Source organism: Adiantum capillus-veneris, chromosome 14 (assembly GCF_014529385.1).
Source record: "Adiantum capillus-veneris isolate H3 chromosome 14, ASM1452938v2, whole genome shotgun sequence".
Lineage (NCBI taxonomy): Eukaryota > Viridiplantae > Streptophyta > Polypodiopsida > Polypodiales > Pteridaceae > Adiantum > Adiantum capillus-veneris.
In genome coordinates this window covers 122475794-122502327 of record NC_140944.1, presented here as the reverse complement: position 1 = coordinate 122502327, position 26534 = coordinate 122475794, and the positions used below count along the sequence as shown (strand labels likewise).

The 26534-nt window shown below is 44.4% G+C and overlaps 1 protein-coding gene across 5 annotated transcripts in view; it reads left to right on the top strand.

The window, feature by feature from the left end:
- The window catches only part of LOC147443060 (Nuclear transport factor 2 (NTF2) family protein), a 107539-nt gene that overhangs the window by 42706 nt on the left and 38299 nt on the right, over nt 1–26534 (top strand). The window lies entirely within an intron of this gene.

Here is a 26534-nt window from a genome sequence, read left to right as displayed (position 1 = left end):
CCTATTCAATGGATGGGCATCATCACCATTATTATTAATACTTAGCACCTCTTGTGCCCGATTGAAGTCTAAAACCCTTGAAGGATGGTGGGGCTACGGTTAGCTTTTTTCACCTTCTCAAGCGTCCAAGATTCCCACAATGCTCTCAAGTTCTTACAATAGTTTGACGTTCTGCTTAGTAACGGAAACTTTATAGAAGAATCTAAGGTGCTATGAGTCATTCTTTTCTCAAAGATAGTGCTTTGACATGTTGGGCTGCCCTAACCAAGAAACTAGACAATCCAAAGACCTGACATGACTTTCAGCTCACTTTCTACCCAAGCTTCCTCAATGAGACATTTGAAGTAGATATAATTGCAGCATGGTCTAGCCTCGAAATGTACCCCTCAGACGCCTTCCGGTTTACAATCAAAGATTTTGGGACGCCTATCTGCCAATTTCCACCTTCAGAGATATTAAATTTGCGGAACATATTGAGAAGTACGCTGTGGGCCTACCCTTTCCACTTTGAGATTACTGTATAGGGAAAGTGGTCCATTATACGACAACTTATGTCACATGCAAGAGTGGGGTATCACATTATGAAGAAAAGAACTCGTATTCACTGACATTACCATTCCTTCCCAAAAGAGGAACCCAAATCCTCAATTCTCGACTCAAGATACCCAACAACCATGAACTAGTGTAGTTGCGAACACATCTACTCGACGGCGGACTGTTGAAGGGATGACACAATACTGATCAGAAGGAGGGTGTTACAAGTGTGGCCTTCATGGCCATATTGAATGGGACTACCCAGATAACCCCAATAACAAGAGATCATTCACATATGAAAGCAGAGGAAAGAAGAAATTCTGAGCATCAGTTGGATTGATTTTTGATTTAATAGGTGTTCTTACTGTCGACGCATGCAATGAACCATGTAAAGCTATGGGAAACGTCAAAGATCAAGATGCCCTCATCCTCTTTTTAGGCTCCATGCAAAATTTTCTCTCCCCAGAATTAGCTACAAGATTAGGTATTGAAGAATATGCCAAGGGACACAAGTTGAAGCACAAATGGCTATTGGAACATACACGTCATTAACACCATTGATTGGACCACTTTGACTACAAGAGAACGAACAATCTGATCGAAGCACAAGAACATAGAGTGGGTGTTGAACTTCTGTAATCAAGCTCCTCAAGGAGTGACGACAAAGTTACAAACTTAGAATCACGAATCGAAGGAAAGAAATTATGAGTAATGATTATTCATGAACTGAGAATTCTTTTGTACAAATTTATGATTAATAAACATTATGATTATGATTATGATCTTCGGTGTGTGCACGTTGTCACGGAACGGGCATCACGTGCCAACGGAAAAGAACAGACTGAACAGACTTTCAGCACTTGAATAACAATTGGATTGAAAGAGAGAGAGAGAGAGAGAGAGTACACACGACATGGAGTGGTGAAATTCCACCCTAGAGAGTACTGGCGCTAAACCTTAGCGCCCCTTTCGGTATTTCTTTATATTACTTGAACTCGGTACAATGCTAGTACTCACGCTCTGCACCTTCACCTACAAGAGTGCCAGAGACTGAGCCCTCTGCGCATATTTAAAGGCCCTTGCCCTTCAAAAGCAGTTACATGAAAAGCTTGAAACTCAGCAAGTGGCTCAAAAGCTGGCACCCGAAAAGCAAGTAGCGCGTTTTGCGGAAATCCGGATTCCGTATAACTGCCACGTGGCGTTGTTAGTAGAAATTGCGAAAATCCGTACAGCTTTGCCACGTCATCATCCTTTACGCAGGTGAGTGTATGCGTGTGGTCCTGCATTATATTAATGCCTTTAGGCCCTCTGGGCCCCATCGGAGGGGTCCCATAAGTTGGTTGAACTTCTACTTATTATGTTGCTTCTTTTTAAGGTTTAGGCCCCTCGACTGGGATCTGTAGGCTGGCTCCGTTCTTCAATGGCTTGACACGTCAGCAATTTGTGACAAGCACCATGAGCAGGATCCGATGACCTTTTATAGGCATTGGCTAAGATCTTGGGGGTGTCATCGACATCCAACCACGATCTAATGACCTTTTATAGGATTGGCTAAGAAACTTGTCTGCAACTAGCTTTTATGTGTGCACAACCATCATGACAGAAGAATGCATGAGTGAATGATCCATTGTGAGATTTTAAGTTGCATGAATGTTAGAAGTGTGAACATTTTTGCATCCTGCAATCGAGGACGATTGCTTTGATTTTAGAAGGCGGTGTGTGTTGGGTTTTAGGATTAGGGTTTCTGCGTCGAGGTCATAGACGCATGGATCCAATGCGTTTGTTTGGTCTGTCCCAGACTCACTCTCCCTAGGAAGGTGGTCCATGCCAATTTCGCGGTCAAAGCCAGAACCCTCTGTGTTGTGCGTAATTCTCTCTATGTGTAAGGTGCAGCGGAATGAATGTTTGAACTTTGCTCAAGATGAGGCTCCGAATTGTGCTCAAGGTTCCTTTTGTTCTTATGGAAGGGAGAGCCTTCCGTTCTTATTGAGAGAGTGCAATGATCACAACAAAGTGAATGGACACTGTGCGTGCAAGTGTATGAGACTGAAAGATAGAGAGAGAAGAGAATACGACACCAAGGACGTTGTAAAACCCTCCTCCGAAGGCCCCACTCTCGTCGGCGAGAGTGGTCTACTATTGATTGCACAAACTGGTACAAAGTGGATGCATGTGACTGATGCAAATCTAGGCTAGATCGATGACGACAACGGGAATGGCGAGAGTGATCTAAGGGCTGAAAACTGATGCTTTTGTACTGCTGTCCAAAAACTCTACTGGCTGAAATCTGACGCAGATTTGCTGCTGTCCCAAAAACGCTAATGGCTGCAAATCATGGGAACCAAAAACGCTGATATGGCTGGGTCTCTGATGGCTGAAATCTGCTGTTCCTTTAGGTGGTCAAAGGCTGAAATCTGCTGGTTCTTTATCTGCTGAAAAACGCCATGCAAAGGGGACGATTTGGGCTTCTGGAAAACGCGAGGGCTGAGGTGGTCTGGGCGATGGGTGCTTGATGTAAAACGCTAATGCTTGAGAGGAAATGCTTATGATCATGCTGTGTGCAACCTGAGGATGATCATGCACTAAGCACCCAGGAAATGCTTATGATCATGCTGTGTGCAACCTGAGGATATGCATCTACACTAAGTGCCTGGGCATGCATGGTCTGCGAATAGACTCACAAAAGTGCCGGAACACTTCTAATCTAGACTGACTGGACTAACGGAACCCATTGCTATGAAGTAGCTTGTCCATGGACACATAGGGTTGGATGTGTCACGTGACATCCCCTCCTTTTCAAAGTGAGGTACTGGTACTGAACTGTATGGCGTCGAGGGAGATCGCCAATAGCATTCAGAATCCTGGAAGGGACTCTTCGCTGGCCCACACTTGTGTGGGTCGTGCGGTATTTGAACTTCATAAAGGTTTGCAACGCTTGCGTCTTTGGGCCGCACCGAAAGCGATAGTCTTGTGAGTCTCCTTCAATGCTTCCACTTCTTCTATGGACGTAAGTCCACCTTCAAGAATCTCCGAGGCTGAAAATTGCCGAAACCACTTTCAACACAAAACCATGAATATACCTATTCCATGTAAAGTGACTGGAAAAAATCTTGTCTTCCTAAACGACTGTGCATGCAATGTAGATGAACAAAGAGACGGAGTGCCAAACCGTTCACCACACAAACGCAAAGAATGAGATCGAATCTTTCTCTTCTGATCTAAAGCAATCAATTGTAGCAATTCACAACGAAAATGCCCATGCTTGGTGCTCATCCTTTCATGTGCTCGTTCTACGAATGTGTCATGCCAAGGAAGAGACATGGAATGTGACTTCCTTGAATGCATACTTTTCAGCTTTTCATGAACAATCCGCATACATTCGTGCTCATTCATGAGTGAAACGTGCTCAACGTACAATATGTCATGCCTAGAAAAAGGGATCACACAAAGACGCTCACGAAAATATAGGAAACGATTACGAATGAAACACTTGTACATTGCGTGCGTACTAATCATGCGAACACATAACACTTCCTGTAAGGGTTCTTTGGACCTAGGCTCAAGAGCCAAGATCGGTTCTTCGTGATTGATCGAATCTGCAACAAGGTTAGCTTCGCTAGAAAAAGCATCAACTGACTCGTCATCCTTGTGAACAATCACGTCATCTTCATGCAAATCATCATGCTTGTGAGAAATCACATCTTGATCATGCAAATCATCATACTTGTCAGTGTCATCCAAATCATCATGCTCATCATTATCATTAAAATCATCATGCGTATCATCATGCAAATTCGGTGTGTCATGCTTTAGAGAAGAAGAGATTGAGAGAGTCTCCTTTTCCTGATTCTGTTCAAACAGTGCGTGCACAATGAAAAAGAGTCGCAAGAACTCTTTTATGTGTTGGTCGCTCTTGTCTTTTCTTGCTTTGTTCTCGCGATCAAATTCTGCTTGTTTTTCTTTGGCTTCCAAGCGTGCTTGCTTGTGCTCACGCTCTATGGCTGCCATTCCTTCTTCGTATTCACGATCTATGGCTGCCCTTCGTTCTTCGTAGGCCTTTCTTTCTGCTTCTCTTTTTGCTTTTCTTTCTTCGCGTTCTAACTGTCTTTCCATAAACAATTGCTCCAACCCTCCATAGGAGTTAGTGCAATCCTTGACGTAGATGGGGAAGGGGGAGGGTCGGCAAAACCTCCTGGTGGGAAAAAATTCTTCGTCGCCTCTCTCATGCTCATCACCTGTATGCGAAGTATCCATTCCGCTTTGGGTGATGACCATGCACTATGATCTTTGGTTCTTAAGTTCACGAGGAACTTGGGTTCTTGAGGGTCTTGGGTTCTTGGGTTCTTGAGGGTCTTGAGGGTCTTCTTTTGCTTGCAATCTGTGTTCGAGAAGGATCTTCTCTTCACCCGAGTTCTGCTCTTTTCCGCGGGCGCATCCCTTGGCGGCCTTGCGCTCACGCCAAGGTTGCTTTTATCCACCTCTCGTCGATTGGCCGGCCGCTAAGTGCACGGTCCACTCTCAATGAGTGAAAAGAGGCACAAGGGGAGGTTGGACAAGCCCTTCTTTCTTGGGATTCCTGTCACTCTTCAAAACATGATTAGGAATCGACAGGCCCAAGAGAACTTGGGTTTGTGCGACCTCAACAAGCAAAAAAATTCTGTGGTTCTTGTGGTTCTTTCCTTGAGTGATACAGAACGTTGCCAAAGCTCTGATACCGATGTAAGGTGCAGCGGAATGAATGTTTGAACTTTGCTCAAGATGAGTGCTCCGAACTGTGCTCAAGGTTCCTTTTGTTCTTATGGAAGGGAGGGCCTTCCGTTCTTACTGAGAGAGTGCAATGATCACAACAAAGTGAATGGACACTGTGCATGCAATTGTATGAGACTGAGAGATAGAGAGAGAAGAGAATACAACACCAAGGACGTTGTAAAACCCTCCTCCGAAGGCCCCACTCTCATCGGCGAGAGTGGTCTACTATTGATTGCACAAACTGGTACAAAGTGGATGCATGTGACTGATGCAAATCTAGGCTAGATCGATGACGACGACGGGAATGGCGAGACTGATCGAAGGGCTGAAAACTGATGCTTTTGTACTGATGTCCAAAAACGCTACTGGTTGAAATCAGACGTAGATTTGCTGCTGTCCCAAAAACGCTAATAATGGCTGCAAATCATGGGAACCAAAAACGCTGATATGGCTAGGTCTCTGATGGCTGAAATCTGCTGTTTCTTTAGGTGGTCAAAGGTTGAATTCTGCTGGTTCTTACGCCATGCAAAGGGGGCGATTTAGGCTTCTGGAAAACGCCAGGGCTGAGGTGTCTGGGCGATGGGTGCTTGATCCAAAACGCTAATGCTTGGGAGGCTATGGCGATGCTGATGCCTGCTGAAAACGCCAATGCTTGGGAGGCTATGGGCGATGGGTGCTTGATGGAAAACACTAGGGCTAGGGTGTCTTGCTTGGAGGAGAAAACGCCACCAAGAGGGTTCTTGTTGAGAAGTTGCCTGTTGAGCTTGTGCTCCTGCTGCCTCTTCTGCCAATTAGTGCTAGCCTAGGTTTGCTTATATACAAACTTACTCAATTTGCCCTACTTACTTTCCAACAAAAGTCACTTACATTAATAAGTGAAAAATGTCAAAAATAGGGAGAATAGGTAAAATGCATTGGAAAATTCCCTTGAAGGATTCTGATGGAAATGCTTATGATCATGTTGTGTGCAACTAGAGGATATGCATCTACACTAAGTGCTTGGGCATGCAAGGTCTGCGAACAGACTCATAAAAGTGCCAGAACACTTCTAATCTAGACTGACTGAACCCTTGTTATGAAGTAGCTTGTCCACGGACACATAGGGTTGGATGTGTCACGTGACACTATGTGGTGCGTGCATCTGTGATCTCTTGCATGACACTAGGAGATTTGAGTGACCTTCGGATCTTGGACTAACTTTATTGAGTTTTGCTGGAACCGACCGAGGGGCTTAAAACGGAGAAGAAGAATAAGAAAGTTTACCAACTTACAGGTTCTTTCCAAGTGGCCTAAAATAATAAAAGGCTCTCTAGCAGATTAAAATCAGCCCTGCGCAATTGATGATGTGGCCTAGCTGTATGGACCCACAATTTGCACTGACAGTGACACGTGGCTTACTATGCGTTTTGCGCTGTCAGGTGCCACGTGGAAGCAATGTAGATTTCCATGTTTTTTACTGGCAAAATTTTTGGCAGTTTTTACGTGAGCTTTTTGAGCTAGATGCTTTTGGATGTGCAAGCTTTTGAGTTAGAAGCTTTTGAGGCTCTTCTTTTGACATCCCAAAACTACGCCAAGCTAGCATGTATTTGAAAGAAACGACTAGCAACTGGTGGCTTATCACAATTTTGGAAAAACGCAAACCCAAAGACTGAGAAGAGTTCAAAAAGGAGTTCTATGCTCAGTTCTTTCCTCTGGACTTCGACATCGATGTGAGAAAGAATGGGATTGGCTCTCCCATAGAGAGAATGAAGTTGTGTCCGACTACGTCGACAAATTTTGGGAGGTCCTTCTCAAGGTCACTCCTTTTATGAAACTTTTTGATGAAGAGAAGATGCTCAAGTTTGAAGCTGGACTTGAGCTGGTACTTCAAGAAAGCATGAAGTTGTACCGTCGGAGCACCCTTCAAATTATGATGCAATCGGCCCTATTATGTGGTAACTTGCATTTGAAAGGAACTCCTCGTAAGCATGAGTTTAGTACCTTTCATGCAAACAGAAGGCTCTCACCACAAAATCCTCCACATGAAAGCGGGCTTTAGATCAACCCAAAGGCCCAGAAAGAGCCAGAGGGGGCAAAGAAAAGCAAATTCCTCACTCCCTCTTAGTTGAAGGCCTACATGGAGGAGGGCAAATGTTTCTATTGTGGCGAGAAAGGCCATAGGAGACGAGATTGCCCACAGCTTAAGAAAGCTTCTCTTGCTCTTGCATCAATTTCAGTACTTGACGTACGAGCTAATGCTAAGAAAGAGAAAGGATAAAGGCAACTGTTAAAGGGTGGGGCAACTTGAATGGGTAGAGAGTATTGATGTAAGGTGCAGCGGAAGTGAAGGTTGAACCTTGCTCAAGATGAGTGCTCCGAATTGTGCTCAAGGGTTCCTTTTACTTATGGAAGGGAGAGCCTTTCGTTCCTTTACTGAGAGAGTGCAATGATCACAAACAAAGTGAATGACACGGTGAATGAAGGTGCTGAGATTGAGAGAGAGAGAGAAAAGAATACGACACTAGACGGTTCTCAAACCCTCCTCCAAGGGCCCCCCTCTCTATGGTGAGAGAGGTCTATGCTATTGATTGCACAAATCTGGTACAATGGTCTAGATGCAATGGACTTGCCGACGATGTCGACGACAATGGTGACGACGACGAGGATGGGCTGAAATCTGAAAACGCTAGGGCTGAAATCTGCAAATCTGCTAACTGCTGAATTGTGACATTGTGACGACGACGAGGATGGGCTGAATGTGAAAACACTGGCTGATTTGACGGCGCGGCGAGGATGTGTTGCGAGTAGGTGAGATCTGCGAGGCTAGAGTTGATTCTGCGGTGTCTAAGTGCTGCAAACTGAAAACGCTGATGGTAGGGGTTGATCTGACGCCGGAAATTTGCAAAACGCTAGGTCAATTGTTGCAACTGAAAATGCTAGTGGATGTGTGGCAAAAACGCCAAGGCTGATGTGGTAACTGCTGAAAACGCTAGGCTGATTCTGTTGTAGAAAATGCTAGGCTGATCTGCAACCAAACGCTATCTGCTTCTTGTTGGTTGGAAAACGCTAGGCCTCCTGCCGGTCTTGCTAAGAAGGTGCACTGCAAGTTGCTGGAACTTCTGTTGCTTCTTTTGCCAGAAAATGCTAGCGCTAGGTTTTATTTATACCAACTTAGCAAATTTGCCCTACCCAGTTTCCCAACAAAGTCACTTATTAATAATAAGTGAAAAATGGATAAATAGGGAAAATGGGTTCTGTGCACTGTAAAATGCTCATGATGGGTACTGACTGTCATGCTGATGATCATGTTGTGGGCAACCAAAGGATATGCAACTACTCTAAGTGCTTGGACATGCACGGCATGCGCACAGGCTCACAAAGGTGCCAAAACACTTCCTAAGCTGACCTGAACCCTGGACCTAAAGTAGCTTGTCCACGTGCACAAAGGGTTAGATGTGCATATGACAATTGATTTTGTTTGATACAGGCTCAAACGATAATTTTATTTTAGTGGATACCTCAGAATCTCTTGGACTTACTCTCGAGAGATTGAAAACTCTAATCAATTCAGGATCAGCGTTAGAAGGGTTGACTACGAATTCCACTCCAATGAATTCCACTCGAATGCAAGGGCATTTAAATCTGAAGATTGGGAAGTACTTTGATTGTGTCTCTACTAGCGGTCCCAATACAAGATGTGATGTTATTTTGGGAATGTCTTGGCGTTACAGATTCCATCCTATCCGAGATTATGTAAATAAGAAACTGACCTGTCCTTTTCTTTCAAAGGGCAACAATATGATGTGGATTCAAGTGCTAGTGTGTCACAAGACGGGCACCACGTGCCAATAGAGAAGAAAAAACTAAACAGACTTTGAGCACTTCAATAACAATTGAACTGAGAGAGAGAGAGAGAGAGAGAGAGAGAGAGAGAGAGAGAGAGAGAGAGAGAGAGAGAGAGACAACACGCGACACGGAGTGCCGGAATTCCACCCCAGAGAGTATTGGCCCCAAACCTTGGCGCCCCTTTCGGTATTTCTTTATATTGCATCAACATAGTACAAGTCAGTACTCCAGACTTTGCACCTTCTCCAGGAAGCATGCTAGAGAATGAGCCCATGGCCTCATATTTAAAGGCCCTAGGCCCAAAAGCAATTTACATAAAAAGCCTTCAAACTCAAAAGCATCTGGTCCAAAAGCAATGCCCAAAAATCTGCCAGTATGTTTTGCGAAAATCAGACAACTGCCATGTCAGCATTGTCAACACGTTTTGCGGAAAACCGTACAGTTCAGCCACGTCAGTAGTCAACGGAAGATCTGGACTTGGGCAACGGAAAATCTGGACTTGGGCCCCATCGGAGGGGGTCCATAAGTTGGTAGGACTTCTTCTTCTTCTGTTGCTTGTTCTTCTTAGGGTTTAGGCCCCTCGACCGTGATCTGAAGGTTGGCTCCGTTCTTCAGTGGCTTGACACGTCACCAGTTTGTGACATGGTGATTGGCCTATACCCATGGTCAAGATCATCGTTTGAAGGGTTGACTACGGATTCCACTCTAGTGCAAGGGCATTTAAATCTGAAGATTGGAAAGTAATCTGATCGAGAGTCTCTCCTAGCTGTCTCGATACAAGGATGTGATGCTATTTTGGGAATACCTTGGCATTACGGAATCCATCCTATTCCAGATTATGTAAATAAGAAATCGTCCTTTTCTTTCAAAGGGCAACGGTATGATGTAGATGCAAGTGCTAGTGACTGGTCTATAGCCATGGTTAGTTACTGTCACATGCACATCTAACCCTATGTGCATGTGGACAAGCTACTTCAGGTCCAGGGTTGAGATCAGCTTAAGAAGTGTTATGGCACCTTTGTGAGCCTGTGCGCAGGCCGTGCATGTCCAGGCACTTAGAGTAGTTGCATATCCTATGGTTGCACACAACATGATCATCAGCATTATAGTCAATAGCCATCATGAGCAATTTACAGTGCACAGAACCCATTTTGCTTGTTTTAGCCATATTTCACTTATTATTAATAATTGACTTTGTTGGAAAATTGGGTAGGGCAAATTTGCTAAGTTAATATGAAAGAAACCTGGTAGTCACTTAGTAGAGCATAAGAAACCAAGAGAGCTGTCACAACTCGGTGACGTGGCTGCCCATACACACACCCTCTGGCAAGAAAAAGGCGACGTGGCTGGCTGGCTGCAGTGATGACGTGGCTGCACAGTACGGTCAGGCCGGCAAATCGCGGCGCAGATTGCGGAGGTCTGTACTGCTGATGTGGCAACGTTGTACAACAGCTTTTCTGCTTTTGGCTACGCAGTCTCAGAGATGAGAGAGAGAGCTCTTGCTTTCGCTTTTTCTACGCAAACCAGCATGGGAGAGAGAAAGAGCTTCAATTTTTAAAGATGCTTTAAATTGCAAGCCTCTTATTGGGGCAGCTTTTTATGGGAAGCTTTTGGGGCTTTTGATTTTCAGCTTTTGGGGGCTCTGCTTTTGGCATCCCTTGTACTCTTTAAATAAGTGGGTAGGCCACTCACAACTCAGAGTATCTGGATGCAGAGTCTGAGTGTGAGCGCGTGTCCGCACTCTTGTACTTTGAACTCAGATTAATACAAAAAGAAATACCGAAAGGGACGCCAGTCTTTGGGGCCAATATCTGTAGGCACGGAACTTGGCCGGGCCAGTGTCGAATCAATTGTGAACCGTGAACTGTTTTGAAGTGGTTATTTGTGCTGTCGTGGTAGATTCTCGACTTGGAGTGTCCAAGTCTGTTATAATGGTATCAGAGCACGACCAATTTCTCTTCTACGGGAAATCCGATCCCTTAATTTTTTTTTCCGCGGCACCTATGGCTTCACTGTTTAGGCAAAGATCAGTTGACACCCTCTGCATCCGGAGATGCGGGAAGGGATCACAACGAAGATTCAGGCAAGGAGTACAGCTCGCCTCGGCCAACTTCGGCGGAGCATCGAGAGATGGAGGGTCAACGATTGATCGGTGATGCAACAAAGATGGTGCTTAATTCTGCCAAGGACCCGAAATTGGCTAAATATATGAGCAAGACTTCTTTCAATGAGGTGCACACGCAGTGGCAAAAGACCACAAAACTACCCCCCAAAACCCGCTCTCAAGAAACCTCCTACTCCCAAGAAGTATACAGAGAAGGAATTAGAAGAGGTGGTTGATGCACGAATTGCACAGCTTTTTGACGCGCAAAACAAAGTGAAAAAGCACGACAAAAAGCAGAAGAAAGGCACTGATTTCCCGGGTTATTTGGGTCGTCAGTTGACATTTGAAAAGGCAAAGAAACAAAAGAAGCGTGCTTGATTTGAAGGAGGACCTAGTTCTTCTTTTTCTTCTTCTTCTTCTTCTTCTTCTTCTTCTTCTGATTGTTCTTCTAGCTCATCTGACTCGAGCGAAGAAGACAGAAAAGGTAAAAAGCGAAGCAAAAAGCAAGGCTTCGGAAAGGGCAAGAAAAAGGCAAAGAAGCTAAATCTCGCCCCGTGAGTGACAGTTCTATAGAGGACACACCTATAGACAGTTCAGACTCTGATGTCAGCAACTTTTATGCAAAGAAGAAGAATTTTTATAAAGCGCCAACCAGTATGACTTTCTGGAAGACAAAAGCAAGAAAGTCTGAGAGTTGAAGGAAGGTGGACAATCAATCAAATTTGACACGTTTTCTGGTTATAGAGATGCTTCGAAGGCTTTGTCTTTTGTACAACAGTTTGACATCGCTTTCGCGGGAGGGCGTTACTCAAAGCACTCTTAAGATTCGGAGAGCTGCTTCTTACTTTAAGGGGAATGCTCGAACTTGGTGGTCCACGGTTCTATTAAGCAAGACTGCGCCAGTTAAATGGCTGAAATTCAAGAGCCTTTTTATTTCTTCTTGGGTGACTCGAGAGTATGAACGCCATATACGAACTGCTTGGAACCATCTTCGGATGACCAAGAAGGATACAGTGGACACTTATTGCGAGAGATTCTGGCGCTCTTTTCTACCCGCCTCTTCATTTAAGAAGATCTTGTTCAAGGAACAGATTGAGCGGTTTACCTTCGGTCTTCCTATAGAGATCCAAGATCACTGTTTGGAATAGAAGTCAGCTTCCATTCAGGAGTTGATGAGTCATGTGAAACGGGGTTTTGCCATTATCTCAGGCAGTTTGACCTACCCCATCGATGAGATCATGACACAAAGAGCCGAATAGACTTCGACAAAAGAAAGTAGAAAGAGGAAGAGCAACCCAGAAAAGAAAGATACACGACCCAAACTCACTCCTCAGGAGAGAGCTCGCTACATCAAGGAAGGGAAGTGCTTTGGATGCGGGGAAACTAGACATATCTCTGCGAAGTGCCCTAAAAAGGCACAGAAAGAACAAAACGACAAGGACGACGAAAGGCCTGAGTTCGAGAGCAAATGAGGTACGTGGAAGAAAAGGCAAGATGAAAACAGGACTGGTTCCAGATTGCGTGGGTACCGATCCTAGCACGGTGGACGAGAGTACAGAACTTTGCCGAGCTTGGGGCAAAGTGAAAGATCAAGAAGCCCTGATCTTCTTTGATGGAGGAGCCAAGGTCAACTTTATTTCACCGGAATTGGTGGCGTCTCGAGATCACTCCCGATTGGATGGGACCACTTGCAGAGGCAGTTGTAGCGGCACCCGACAGGGACGTAGCCATTACACTTGTCATTGGCAAACTTCGGTTGCATTGTCAGGGGTATTTGGGGCATGAGGACTTTTACATAATGCCTTTGTAAGGTTGTGATGTCCTCTTGGGAATTCCTTTGTACCACAAGAACAACCCCGTGGTCGACTATTGGGCGAGGAAAACGACATTGACAACAGAGAAGGGCAGAACCATTGTACTTGACATTAAACTTAAGGGCGAGTCTGTCCCTATTGTATCGGCTTCGGTCATTTCAAAGTCAATGAAATCCAGTCTGTTTGTTTACTCGATCTTTTTGAAAGAGTTGAGTGATGAGGATAGGACAAATATGTTTGAACTTGATAAAGAATGCCAAGATTTTCTCCACTCATGCCGATTGTTTCTCAGAGGGTCTGCCAGGCGAGTTACCACCCGCTCGTCATGAAGATCATATTATTAATATGATACTTGGAGCACACCACCGAACCGGCCGCCTTACCGTGTGAGCCGAGCACAAAACGAAGAGATTATGAACCAAGTGAAAGACCTCTTGGAAAAGGGCCTTGTCTAGCCTAGTACTTCACCGTATGCTCTCTAGTGTTGCTGGTTTTGAAGAAAGACGGATCTTGGAGAATGTGCATCAATTGTAGAGTTCTCAACAAAATCACCATCAAGAACAGATTTTCGATTCCTAGGATCGATGATATACTCGACAGTCCACAGATTACATGGATCCTCGTGTTTTAGCAGGATTGATTTGAAGAGTGGATATCATCAGATCCGAATCGTGCCGGGAGACGTCTACAAGACAGCCTTTCAGACGACTTTTGGGTTATTTGAGTTTTTGGTGATGCCATTTCGCATAACCAATGCTCCTGCGACATTTAACCGGATGATGGACAGGATTTTTCGAGAGTACAGACTATTTGTTGGCACTTTCTTTGACGATATCATTCTTTTCTCCAAGAATGAGGCAGAACATAGAGATCATCTGCTTCAGGTCTTTCAGGCATTACGAGACCACAAGGTAGTGATTAATGCAAAGAAAAGTGAATTTTTCTTACCAGAGATACACTTTTTGGGACACATTGTGTCAGCAGCAGGAGTGCAAATGGATCCGGCCAAGATAGAGACTATCCGTGATTGGTCCGATTTGAAGAATGTCCATGAAGTTAGAAGCTTCTTGGGATTGTGATCGTACTATAGGCGGTTCATTCGAAAGTTTGCAGAGGTCGCTTCCCCTTTTAATATCTTGACATAGAAAGGAGTCCCTTTCTTGTGGGGACTCATAGAGGTGACTGCCTTTCAGACTTTGAAAGAAAAACCGACTACCGGACCAGTTTTGACTTTGTCGGACTTACAGAAGTCATTTGACGTATACTGTGATGCTTGTGGTCATAGTCTGGGTGCGGTCTTAATGCAAGAAGGCCACGCCATTGCTTACGAGAGCGGATTGTTCTCAAGGCCGGAATTGACAGCACAGATTTATGAGAAAGAGCTTTTGGTAGTTATCCATGCTCTTACTCAGTGGGGGCACTACCTACTCGGAGCGGATTTTACTGTCTTCACAGACCATCAGAGTTTGCGCTACTTGTCACAGAAGCAGCTATCGGAAAAGCAGATGCGGTGGGCGAACATCTTGTCACAGTTTCACTTCCAGGTTGTCCATGTTAAGGGACATAAGAATTTGGTGGCAGATGCTTTGTCTCGGAAGCCGTTGCTTCTGGCTATTTCCGCGATACATCATAGGAGCTTTGAGGATATGGTCGACCAGTATGCCACATATCCGAATTTTGCAGACGTTTTCACACGGATACGAGATGGGGAGACAATAGAGGGATATTCCATTCAGGATGGCTACTTGATAAGGAAAACCATGTTGTGCGTTACACAGCCGTTGAGGGAAAAGGTTATGACTGAATGCCACTGTCCGCCTTTTACGGGTCACCGCGGCATTGCTACCACCATGAAAGGGGTAGAGAGATACTTCTTTTGGCCGAGACTCAAGAAGGACGTGGACGAGTTTGTGCGCAGTTGCCTGGTATGCCAGAAGGCCAAGTTTGACATGCATAAAGCAGAGGGATTGTTACAGCCTTTGCCCATACCCACCCGCCCTTGGGAAAGTATTGCAATGGATTTCATTTTTGATCTCCCAAGAACACAGTGGTTACGATGGTATCTAGACTGTTATTGACAGATCTAGCAAGCATGCTCATTTCATTCCAGTGAAGAAAATTGTCAAGCCGGATCACTTAGCGAGACTGTTTGTGGCCCAGATTTCAGATTACATGGCATGCCTGAGACGATTGTCTTGGACAGGGACCCCAGGTCCACGAGTTTGTTTTGGAAGGCAATTTGGGAGAACATTGGCACGCGGTTGCAGTTCTTGTCATCTTTCCACCTCTAGACTAACGGGCGATCTCAGATTGCCAATTCAGTGGTTTTAGATTTATTGAAGTCTTATATCCGGGATCAGAAGACTCAATGGGAAAAGTATCTACCTTTGTTGGAATTTGCCTACAACAACACGATACATTGTTCGACGAGGAAGGCGCCATTTGAGATTATTGAAGGTGCTGCGAAGGTTTCACCCTTCCTAAGCACGAAAGATAAGATTTTTGTAGCTGATGAGTACACGCGCGACCTAGACACGGCTTTTGCCAAGGTCTGCGAGGCTTTGCAGAAATCTCAAGAAAGATAGAAAAAGGCAGCGGATCACCATCGTCGCGATTTGAAATTGAAGGAGGATGATTGGGTGCTCTTACGTGTTGAGAAGGCACGCCTGAGAAAGAAAAAGGAAAAGGAGAGGCTTTTTCCAAAGCTTAATATGCGATACTACGGACCTTTCCAGATCTCTGAAAAGATCAATGATGTCTCCTTCTGATTGAAACTGCCTGACACTTGGAGGATTCACATTGGAGGATTCACAATGCATTTCATGTGAGTCTCTTGAAACCTTTCAAAGGTGATGTGCCTGAAGATGGGGAGCTCGATGAGCAACCCGAAGTGGAAGAAAACGAGGAGATTCTGGTTCCTAAACAGATTTTTGGCACATAAGGACACAAAGAATAAGGTGTCGCGGTAGATTCTCGACTTGGAGTGTCCAAGTCTGTTACAAGAGCACATGCAGAATCTACATCAGGCCCTCTAGTATTTCTCCTCAGCAAGAACCTCATCAAGACCAGCGTTTTTCTAAAAGCGTCTTCAGCACTTAGCGCCAGCGTTTGCAAATTAGCAGCCAGCGTTTGCAGATCAGTAGCACGTTTTTGCACAGCTTGTATCAGCGTTTTTACATAGCCTGCATCAACGTTTTTACACAGCTTGCATCAGCGCTACAACAGCCAGCGTCAGCGTTTTACATCAGCCTTGCTACAACAGTGTTTTTCAGCCAAAGATAGCAGTGTTTTCAGCCAAAGATAGCAGCGTGTTCAGCCAGCAATCGATAGCGTCGTCGTCACCCTCGTCGTCACCTTCGTCTCTGACTTAGATCGTCATTGCATTATAGCATCAAGATCTTGCATCAGCACCTTTGTATCAAATTTGTGCAATCAATAGCATAGACTTCTCTCGCCATCGAAAGAGGGGCCCTTGGACAACATTCTGGTGTTGTATTCTTCTCTCTCTCTCTCTCTCTCTGTCTCTCTCTCTCTCCATTCACAGTGTCATTCACTTTGTTTGTAATCATTTGCACTCTCTCATTAAAGAACGGAAGGCTCTCCCTTCCGTAAGTACAAGGAACCCTTGAGCACAGTTCCGAGCACTCATCTTGAGCAAAGTTCAACATTCACTTCCGCTGCACCTTACATTGGTAACAGAGCTTTGGCAGTGTTCTGTATCACTCAAGGAAAGAACCACATAAAGTTTTTTGCTTGTTGCAGTCGCACGTAACCCAAGTCTACTTGGGCGTGTCGATTCCTAATCGTGTTTTTGACGAGTGACAGGAAACCCAAGAAAGAAGGGCTTGTCCAGCCTCCCCTTGTTCCTCTTTTCACTCATTGAGAGCGGACCATGCACTTAGCGGCCGGCCAATCGACGTGAGGTGGGAAAAAGCAACCTTGGTGTGAGCGCAAGGCCGCCAAGGGGTGGGCCCGCAGGAAAGAGTAGAGCTCGGGTAAGAGAAGATCCTTCTCTAACAGAGATTGCAAGCTAAAGAAAGAACCTCAAGAACCTCAAGAACCTCAAGAACCCAAGTTCCTCGTTAACTCAAGAACCCAAGATCTCAGTGTATGGTCATCACCCGAAGCGGAATGGATACTTTGCATGAAGGTGATGAGCATGGAGGTGGTGAAGAAGAATTTTCCCCATTAGGAGGTTTTTCCGACCCTCTCCCTTCCCCATCTACGCCACGGAGGTTTTGTTCAAGTCGATGATGGACATGATGCTACAACAAGAGGCACAACGCGCTACCTTGGAGTGCGAGCGCGACGAACGAAGGTTAGCCTTTTAGCGTGAGCAAGTGTGCTTGGCGGCCGAAGAAAGACGAGCGGCCTTGGAGTTAGAGCATGAGGCGCATAGAGACCAACGCATGCAAGAGTTGGTCCTACAAGTACTTACCTCGAAACCCGAGCCGGTCAAAGATGTTGGTAGTTCATCAAGTAGCTCAAGCAGAGATTCAGACTCCAATAACCCGTCATTGAGAAGTTGACGTTCAGTAAGTATGACGGTAAGATGGATGCTACTATTATTCATTCTTCGTTGTATCAATTTAATGCTTAGTTTGCGACAACTAAGAAGACAAGAAATAGCAAGGTTTTGACGGCAGCCATGTACCTTTCCAGTGATGCCACTAATTGGTACCACGCATGGCAAGAGGCACAATTGACCGCGCACCTAGAGAAAGCCGAAGAAGGCGTGCCCCTTTCCTTCAATTGGGCCAACTTCCAAGACAAGCTCAAGGCACGGTTTATGCCACCACAGTACCTAGCACGGTTGAAAGATGAATGGTGCAGTCTCAAGCAAAATGGTATGCCAATATGTCTTTTTCTAATCGTGTTTTGCAACTCGGCACCCAATTACGCAAATCGGATGAGGAGCACAAAGAGGCATCCTTTATGGATTGGACGAGTATATCAAGTATGATGTCGAAGTACTCGATCCCATAGATCTCAACAAGGCGGTAGCGATTGCTCTCGCACAGGAGATAAAGCACAATAAGGGAAAGCCTAAGGAGAACAAGTCTCCTCAAAGTACCTCTTAGACTCCTCAGAACCCTCAGAACGGTAAGAACGGTAACTTTTCTAGCTAATCTTCCTCTAATCGGAAAAGAACTCACAAAATGAATTTAAGGGGAAAGCTAAAACACTTGCTAAACCTAAGCTAACCTTGGGTGAAAAAGCCGCAAAAGGAATTATAGGAGGATACATAACGGCAGAAGAGCAAGTCATTTATGCTTAAGGAAGGTCGTCGTTATCAATGTCACGTCAAGGGTCACATTAAAACGGCTTGTCCTAAGACAACCCCACCTAAGGAACCGAATGCACCAACAACTACCACAAGCACTTTAATGAACCAATCTAAATCTTCACATGTTTCTGACACACACATTCATGAGTCTCTCTTTAATTTGTTATGGTTATGTGAAGGGTTAGCGATTTGTCATATTGTTTGATTCAGGCAGTATGCATGATGTGATTAGTGTCCCTTTTGTAGAGAGAGCCCGCCTAGAGGTATGGACTCTCTCATCAGGCAAGAGTGTCTTGATGTGTTGTTTACAGTTCAACAAGTTGCCTTCCGTAGAAAATTTGTCGTGTCTCCTCTCTCAGGATGTGATATGCTTTTGGGCATTAGACGGTTTCGTGAGCATAACCCACTCATTGATTGGGCGCTCTAAATGCCAAAAGTGACACTCTGAAACCGGCCTGTGGGGCGGTAGGCATTGGCTTTCACCTGAAATTCTTTACTTTAGACACACACAGAGAGCACTTTGCAAAGGTAACCTGCGACGGGAATTAACACTTAAGCACACACACGGCTCGGAAGCTAGAATGCTCTGAGCAGACGTCGACAACCTGTAGGTCCCAAAATTGGTGCCCCTTTCGGTATTTCTTTTTACTTCAAGAGGGTAAATTACAAAGTAGATTCCTGGGAATCCTTTACTTGTATCCAGCTAGATACCAACTGTTTTGGCCAAATTTCGGCACCATAACAGCCCCAAAACTTGTGCGAAACCAATTCCCCTACTGGAACTCACTTCCACTAGCATAAACCCTCTGATTCCTGCTCAAAAACAGTAAATTCAGCACGCTGTATTTACTGGTTTTTGCCCTGTTTTCAGCCCTAAACAGTCCCCAAATTGTCCTCTGCCAGTGGGGCACTGTTCCCAATGGTTCTGGCATCCGTATGGCTGAAAAACAGTCAATTTACAGCGCATACACAGCGCTGAAAACGCACCTGTACGGTGAGGTTGTGACCCTCACCGGTGCGTGCTTTGGAGTAGCAGTTAGCTACCCCTGTTCCTGTTCAAAGAGGCTCTTTGCTCAGCACAAAAGCATGAAACCACACAACTGTACATCAGTCAAATGAAGAGCCCTCTTGTGGGGCATCACATAACTGCAGTTAGGGGAGAGAGAGAGTAGTGTGTAGTGTGCAGGGCATCACTCCTAGCACCACACTGTACATAGAGTGGAAAGAAAGCACTCCATAGCTCTTAACCTGTGACAGGTTCTCAATGAAGCATCCCCCCAACATAAATCGAGCGTCCCCTCTTCTGGGCTTGACCTGTAATGCATCTGTGAACAAATAGATGCAAAAAGGAGAAGATTTCCATGGTTGCCAAAACCTGCGTATCGCTGAAAACGCAGCAAAATAGCCCTGTAAACACGTGTTTCTTGGTCCTTGGTAAGGTAATGGGAAGCTCAAAAATGGAGAGAAACGGCTGAAAATCACAGTTATCAGCCTCCAAAAGTGGTCCAAAAAGTCAATTATGAGTTCTGTTCTCCCAAACTTGGTAAATTGGCCAAAAAGTGTCACTTGGCACTCATGCATGCAGTTTCCCCGCATTGGGCTTCCCGCTTAAAAATCTCTCAACTGGTGCATTAATTGACTTTACAACAGAGTAATAAAATGTTCCCCTTGTCATTCTGAAGCTAATGACGCGAATAGATTTCGTGGCCCCAAATAGCAATTTCCCTAAATTTTAGGAGATGCTTTCATTGTGATCCCACTGGTCATTTGACGATCTATCCTCATTGGGACCGCATCCAAAAGTGCAATGTGGCCGAACTATCGGATACTTTCTGTTGATGATCCCACCTTGACTTTATGCCTTTATTGAGTTCACTTCCTAGTATCCTTTGCTAAGTGCGACGAGGGGACCTACATGATCTTGCTCTGAGCCTAGACATCCTCTTTCTATACAAATTCCAGTGCCGACCACTTTCCGTCTGCGGGTGAAACTACCGTTCACAATGGCCATACAGTGGGCGACCGTTTGCTACTTCAAAAAGAGGGGCTCAAAAATAAAACAAAAATTATTGGAAAGAAACCAACAATTAAGGTTAGCAGTTGCCACGTCCTCGTGACATAGTTAACAGCTACCACGTCCCCGTGACACTCTCCCATGATCATTTGTGGTGAGGGCGGCCTGCATTCTTTGCCTCTCATTTCTCATGTGCAAGCGAAGCGTGAATTACGAAGAGGAGCATAAGCGGAATTCATCTATGCCTCTCTAGTTACCCAGAGCATTCAGGCTCCAGGCATGTATTGAGCTTTGTTTACCAAGTTTAAGCATCTCTTTTTGCAGGATGATCTTCCACCCCGTCTCCCACCCTAGTGGCCGGAGGACCATTGCATCGAGCATACGGAGGGGGCACAGCTTGTCACTAAGGCTCCCTATTGTTTGAACAAGACACTAGAAGAAGAGTTAGACCGGCAACTCACAGAGTTGGTGGCCAGAGGATTCATACGTCGTAGTGTAAGTCCTTTTGTTGCTCCTATTTTGTGTGTTTGCAAGAAGGATGGTTCGTCTGGTTTGTGTGTGATTACAGGGCATTGAACAAGATGACCGTCAAGAACAAGTTTCCGATGCCTCGCATTGAGTATATCGTCGATAATGGGACAAAGGGCTTCAACAAAGTCGATCTCAAAAATGGATACCATCAGGTAAGGGTATTCAAAGGCGACATCTATAAGACCGCTTTTCGCAGAGGGCAATGGGACTATGTGGTTATGCCTTTTGGATTGACAGGTACCGTGGGTACATTTAACCGTCTCATGGTAGGCCGTTTTGGCGATATGGTTGGTGTATGTGTGTTCATCTTTCTTGATGATGATATTCTCATTTTTTCTGCATCGTGGGAACAACATGAAAAGGATGTAGAAAGGGTATTAACCCATTTGGATGAGTGTCAGCTGTACATTGTAGCTAAGAAATCGGAGTTTTTTCTCACTAAAGTTACTTATCTCGGTTATATCATTTCTACAGAAGGCGTCAAGCTAGACCCGGCGAAGGTGGAACAAGTACATAATTGGGATTTGCCCAAAACTGCATATGATGTGCGTTCTTTTCTTGGTTTATGTCAAGCATATAGTTCGCACATAGAAAATTTTGCACGCATTGCCGCACCCATGACAGATGTTTTGAAAGGGGTAAAGACTCGGCGACAGTGCGTGGATTGCCGGAAGCAGCCATTGAGGCTTTCGCAGCTCTCAAGGTTGCGGTGACAGAAGCGCCGTGTCTTATCCTTGTCTCTTGGGATGACCCCTTTGAGGTATGAACGGATGCGAGCAATGTGGCCATAGGTGCTGTGTTTCAATAGCATGGCCGTCCAGTTGCATTCCTTAGAGCCGAATAGTGTAAAAAAGAACTATTCAGTTTATGATAAAGAACTTTTGTCTGTCATTCACTCTCTAAAGCATTGGAAGCATTTTCTGTATGGTAGAGAGTTCACAGTTCGCTTAGATCACCAAGCCCTCAAGTGGCTCCAGTCTATGCCTAGTGCAAATTGGAGTGATCCCCAAGCACGGTGGTTATAATTTTTTAAGCAATTAGGTTTGATTGAGTATGTGCCTGGAAAAGCTAACTCTGTTGCAGATGTGGCAAAGGACAGATCCTGGCTCTTGAGTCAAGATCCACAATTTCTCTTCAGGGTGTGTCTTTTGACAGCATGAAGAACCAGTACGCAGATTCCGAGTTTGGTAAGCAATGGTTGGAGGCTCTTGCTTCCTAAGGGCCTGACAACTATCTCATTCGTGATGGTTTGTTATATTTTCGTCACTGTCTATGTGTGTTGCCCTATCAGGACAACCGTATTGCACGATGCACATGACTCTCTCACGGGTGGGCACAAGGAAGTGAACACCACTCTTGGAAAAATTGAAAGATGCTTTTCTTGGCCTAAAATGCGAAAGGATGTGTTTTGTTATGTCACACAGTACACTATTTGTCAAAAGGTAAAAGCTCCTCGGGGTAAGCAGCAAGGCCTCTTGCTTCCGCTGCCTATTCCCGATGGACCTTTTTAGGATATTTCTATGGATTTTGTGACTTAACCTTCCACCTAGTTTGCATTCAAGGAACACTCAATGTTTGACAATTGTTGATCGTTTCAGCAAGTTTTGCATGTTGCAAGATGTAACGGGGTTGCTCATTAAGCATTGGTACTCCCTCTGTGGTTTGCCAAAATCGATTGTTTCAGATAGGGATTTAAGTTCACGTCCAATTTTTGGCTTTCACTCTTTGAAATTTTTGGCACTAAGCTAAATTTTTCATCGGCTTTTCATCCACAGTCAGATGATCAGACAGAGATTTACAATCAATTGGCTTTTGATGTTTTAAAGTCATATGTGTATGATCAACAATCTCATTGGGAGCTCTATCTCCCATTGGTTCAGGCTATTTTGAATGAATCTTTTTCCTCTGCCATTGGTCGAACTCCGTATGAGACAGCTTTTTGCCGTCCGTTCCAGTCACTTTTGACTCGCTCGTTCAGTCAGATACGTGATGCCAAGTTGAAAGTCAGTCGTTGGATGAGATTTCTGAGAGTGTGAAGCTTCGGCTAAGCAAGGCTCAAGAGTCTTACTCACGACAAGCTCGTCATTGCATCATAGCATCAAGAACTTGCATCAGCACCTTTGTACAAGATTTGTGCAATCAATAGCATAGACTTCTCTCGTCATCGAGAGAGGGGCCCTTGGAGGAGGGTTTGACAACATTTTGGTGTCGCATTCTTCTCTCTCTCTCTCTCTCTCTCTTTCTCTCTCTCTCTGTCTCTCTCAGTCTTTGCACCTTCATTCACATTGTCATTCACTTTGTTTGTAATCATTTGCACTCTCTCATTAAAGAACGGAAGGCTCTCCCTTCCGCAAGTAAAAGGAACCCTTGAGCACAATTCGGAGCACTCATCTTGAGCAAAGTTCAACATTCACTTCCGCTGCTCCTTACAGTTACATCACTATTAAAAAAGAAATGAAAAAGTGTCTTTCTGCTTACCCGATTTTTGTCAAAGACAAAGAGATGAGTGATGAAAATGTCTTGTCGAATTTAGATAAAGTTTGGTTAACTTTTTTTCATCAGTATTAGGATTGTTTTACCGTCACTCTCCCATATGAATTACCTCCCCGAAAGACTGGAAGATCATCGAATTGATCTAACTCCGGGCAGTTCACTCCCAAATCAGCCACCTTATAGAGCTAGTCTCTTACAACAAGAAGAAATTCTTAAATAAGTAAATGAACTTCTTGAGTAGAGTCTTGTTCGACCTAGCACTTCTCCTTATTGTTCACTAGTCTTGCTTGTTTAGAAGAAAGACGACACTTTTTGAATGTGCATTGATTATCGTTCTGTAAATAAGATTACCATTAAGAATAGATTTTCGATTCCCTGAATCGATGATATTTAGACAAGCTACAAGCAGCGTCACCATGAAACGCGTTTCGACGGGTCGAGACAGGTGAAACATTTTGGGCCTTGAAACGTTTCGCTCAGTAAGTGAAACAAAAGCCGTTTCACTAACAAGAAGTCACCATAGTTTTAGTTTCGAAGTCACTAAACGCACAATTCGGTCTCACGTTTCACTGTGCTCAAATTTTGGACTGAAACGTTTCGTGGTGAAACACCTCGTTTCAGGGTGAAACGTTTCGGCCTTGAAACGTTTCGTGGTTACACTGGCTACAAGGGGCATGGATTTTCAGCCACAGAGATCTCAAGAGCAGCTACCATCAGATTCATATTGCTCCAGAAGACATACATAAGATTGCATTCCGTACAACCTTTGGATTGTATGAGTTTTTAGTAATGTCTTTCGGCCTTACTAACGCTCAAGCAACTTGTAATCGAATGATGGATCAAATCTTTTGACCTCATCGACAATTACTGGGATTTTCTTTGACGACATTTTGGTCTTCTCTCACACAGAGAAAGAGCATAACCGACACGTGCAGATTGTCTTCCAAGAAGTGCAGCAGCATAAACTTAAAGTTAATGCTAAGAAGAGTGAATTTTTCTTAATAGAGATTCACTATCTGGGACACATTGTCTCTCATAATCAAGTACGCATGGACCTGACAAAGGTTCAAGCTATTTCAGATTGGCCATAGCCAGCGTAACCGCGAAACATTTCAGACCCGAAACGTGCGTTTCACCCCGAAACGTTTCACCCTAGGCTAAGGCCTCACTCAAACGTCTGACCGAAACGCCAATTTTGTGTATATATAGAGTTATGTATCGACAAAATAGGTGTTCACAGTGCAGTGAGTAGAGACACATGCTATGTTAACCTTGAAATAGCATATACATAATAAATAAATAACTATTTAATGGCCAAATTCATTAAAGGAAATATTTTATTTCAGGCGTTTCACTCTAGGCGTTTCACCTTGCTCGGCCGTTTCACCCGTTTCGCGTTTCAGGCTTGCTGAAACGCGTTTTGCGGTTACGCTGGCCATATCCTGCTTCGGTTCATGATATCCGAAGTTTTCTTGCTTTTGTTCCTACTATAGATGTTTTATTCGCCATTTTGCTCATGTAGCTGCACCTTTGCGATCTCACAAAGAAAAAGATATCCTTTGTAAACAGAAAGAAGTTTTTGAAAAGCTTAGGTACCTTCTCATCCATGGACCAATCCTCATTGTACTTGATCTCTGAAAACCATTTGAAGTACATTGTGATGCTTTAGGCGATTGCATTGGATCAGTTCTTCATCAAGAAGACCACGCAATAGCTTATGAAAGTGGGGCCTGGGCGACTTTGTGATGCGGAGCTTTATTTGTCCATCTATGAGAAGGAACTCATGCCAGTTATCCATGCTCTCTCAATTTGGAAACACTACTTTTTGGGAGCAGATTTTACGATCAAGACGGATCATTAAAGTCTTCAATACTTTCTCTCTCAACGCAAGTTGTTTGAGAAACAGATGCGGTGGGCCAATTTTCTCTTTATGTTTCACTTTCAAATGAAGTCTTTGATACTTTCTTTCTCAATGCAAGTTGTTTGAGAAGCAGATGTGGTGGGCCAATTTTCTCTCCATGTTTCACTTTCAAATACTACACACATTCGGAAGCAAGAATGTGTTGGCATATGCTCTCTCTCTATGGTCACAAGTAAATGCTATAACGAGTATACATCATTAAGAGTTGGAATCTCTACCTGTGATGTACCATGACAACTTCGACTTCGACTTCGACTTCAGTGAAATCTGGAAACAGCTACAAACTGGTACTTCAAATTTTCCCTGCTCTATTAAGGATGGTTACCTTTATTTTCCTCAAGGCTCTTTGTGTGGCATGTGCATAGCAGCTACAGTATGGGATGGGACGTTTAATACGCGGTGTACAATACGTGTACTAGACGTATTTTTGAGAATCAAAAATAAAATACGTCAACTTTTTTAGATATGATACTTTAATAAGAACAAACGAAGCGGTTCATGGACCTCCTCAATGAATCTTCTATATTTAGCCATAGCATACATAAACAAGCACCATGAAGCTCTAAAACACAATTGATCAATTAGAAAAAGACATATGTTTTGAGCAAAAAACGTTAGAATAGAAAACGTTATGAGATGTATTGTACGTTTCAATACGGGACGTCGTGTATTCTAAATAAAATACGCGTATTTTAAGTGCTATGGGCACGTGTCACAAACGGGAGCGCACATGAGTAATCAACAAGCTGAAAATAAATAATCTTTCAACTAAAAAGAGTTGAAGGAGAAAATGGACACAGTATTTTGGACCAGAAGATGGGCTGGTCTCCCCCCTTGAAGAGAATCTTTATTCGGGAGAATCTTTTGCACAAGAACCGGAGTGACCCCTCCGTTCTAGATCTTCCGACTCGATGGTCAGTTTCCTTCTCGTGCGGGAGTTTCCCGAGAGACAAGCTCTCAATTCTGTTTCCGTCTGTTCCCAGAGCGTAAAACCTCTACAGACCGTTTTCGATTCCGTTCGTGGAATCTCTGAGCATAGGCAGAGGCCTTATTGCTTCTTCTCCGTGGAGTACCTGCAAAAACACAAACACGAGACAAAAATTTGTATGGCGATTTCACAATTGATACCCGTCGCTCCTTGCACAAAAAAACGACCTCCGTGCTCCGTAGTCTCATGATCACCCGTGTCTCCTTCACGACAGAGTCTCTTCCCAAGCTAGCGCTGGCAAAATCTCTCTCTCAGAGAGTGGGACAAGTGTTGC